This window comes from Oryzias melastigma, linkage group LG17 (genome assembly GCF_002922805.2).
Source record: "Oryzias melastigma strain HK-1 linkage group LG17, ASM292280v2, whole genome shotgun sequence".
Taxonomy (NCBI): Eukaryota; Metazoa; Chordata; class Actinopteri; order Beloniformes; family Adrianichthyidae; genus Oryzias; species Oryzias melastigma.
Window position 1 is genome coordinate 5091209 of NC_050528.1, and position 2081 is coordinate 5093289.

At 39.7% G+C, this 2081-nt stretch overlaps 1 protein-coding gene across 1 annotated transcript in view; it reads left to right on the plus strand.

Moving 5' to 3' along the window:
- Window positions 1-252: 252 nt before the first annotated feature.
- gjc2 (gap junction protein gamma 2) overlaps window positions 253-2081 on the plus strand; it is a 21585-nt gene continuing 19756 nt past the window's right edge. Inside the window, exon 1 of the mRNA XM_024273713.2 lies at window positions 253-475. The gene's annotated coding sequence lies outside the window, so the exon portion shown is untranslated. The remainder of the gene's footprint in view (window positions 476-2081) is intronic.

Sequence of the window (2081 nt, forward strand, 5' to 3'; positions counted from 1 at the left end):
GCAGCAAATGTAACATTTTAATTGAAAGTGCTGAATGTACCACAAACATAAAAAGAAAAATCTAATAAAATTCTCATAAAAATTGGTGTAAGAAATAAACATTAACTTGAACAATTGAAGCTAAAAAAATGAAATAAAGAAGACATAAGGATCATGTGCTGTCAGTGCACGCCCCGCTACACCTAAACGTGAATGTTGCTGAGCTAAAGGCTGCCGTGAATACATGAAGTTGTAGTGTAAGTCATGCTCGGTGGTCACAGAAACAGAGCCGGGCTGCTGTGAGACAATGGGGTCTTTGGCAGGATGCTGGTTTCCTGAGTGTCCTGCTTGTACTTGGTGGTGAGAGGTTAGGAATAGAAACGAGCCATTGTTTCTCTCATCCTTCTGAGCTGGAGCAGTGAAACAATGCCTCTGGATCCTCGCCCAGGAAGATCTAACACAAAATATAGAAATAACTGCAGTTTCTACTCCACAGGTATGTTCAAACCGTTCAAACCTTTAATCATCCGTTGTGTAGATTTACCGTGTTTCCACTAATTTATGGGGAACAGCATCTGTTTCAGCAACAGAAGCTGACTGAAGTAGAAACGTGTTTTTTTGATGAGGTTTTGTTTTCTGTTAAGATCAAACTTTTTCTCTTCAGGAACAGTAATCCAGAGGAGATAGTTTACTTAAAGTCAACCCACACCAGGAAGTAGTTTGACGAGGAAGATTGCAGGAAAACCTAAAAGTTAAATGACACAAACCTTTAATAGAACAGTAGATTTCTTTAGGCCTTTTCTTTAGATTTTTTAAAAATATTTTCTTTAGATTTACAGCTGATTAATTTCATTTTCTTTTATTTGAGTCTGCCAATGTCAATAGTTATTTATCTGTTTTGTAGCTTTTTAGAGAAATTCCAATACTTTTGATAAGGGCAGTTACTGTCCTAACCATAGACTGTATATAAAATAACTGGACAGAGCAAGCCCCCCTACTTCCGTGTTCCATATAGGAAGTACCACTGGGTTCCAAAAAGGCCAAAGTCCCATTGACTTACATTGGGAAACAGACAGTTATTTCTCAGTCATTTTATATCTCAGAATAATAATTCTTCCTCTGCTGCTTTCTGATTAACTTCTTTTTTCTAATCCTTTTTAAAGATTTTTTTTCCATTATCACAAGTTATTAGAGTTATAAATTGACCAATCAGATGGCTCAATAAGCGTTTGTGGGTCTGACGTCGAACGTCTGGGGGGTTTGATTGACAGATGACGGGTAGCCAATGGGAGCAGACTTCATCAATGGGTCCGTGAAGACCTTTTAACACCTACTTTACAATTCAACAATGTACCAATCATTGTCCTACTGTTGTTTTCCTCAATGGAATGTACCGATGCAGCAGTTTAAAACAACAAGAGGAGCATGCTGTCGACATTTTTAGATGAGGATTTACTCTGTAGAAATAGATTTCACTCTGAGGTTATGTGCTTTGGACTTTTTTCTTTGTTTAACGTTCGTTTTTCTTTTTTTCACTGTTTTGATTGTAGCTTATAAATTATAAGTTGCGTATATGCGCATAAAACCACCAACCAAAGTTTAATCTCCGCCGCACTTTTCCAGCTTCATGTAAAGAGTGCAGGTTCCCTTTGATTTTGGATCTGGAGGTGTGTGGAGACAGAGGACCAGGGACAACAGTTTTAAGAAGGGGTATAAAAAGGCAGTTTATTTAAGTCCAGCAAGGGGAGCCGTCTTCAGTCTGTTGGAGCCAGGAGCCTCTGTTAAAAAAAAGATAAAAACTACTGAGTTTGGAATCTAAAAAGCACCAGGCTTAAATAAAACCACTACAAACTAGATAAAAAAATAAATAAAAGCATGCAATAAAAACAGCACTGGTGCTAGTGATAAAAAAAACTCAGGTAACTAAAAGACAGTTGATAAAGGGGTACTTAGCTCGAAGAGGGGTGTATCGTGACCACACCCCTCTGCAATTCCAGAGTCGCTTCCCCCTCTGACCACTGCCTGACTCCTGGCTCTACTCCTCCCGGCCGCCGACCGCGGCGCTGGCTGTCCTGCCGCGCTCCTCCCGGCCGCCGACCACG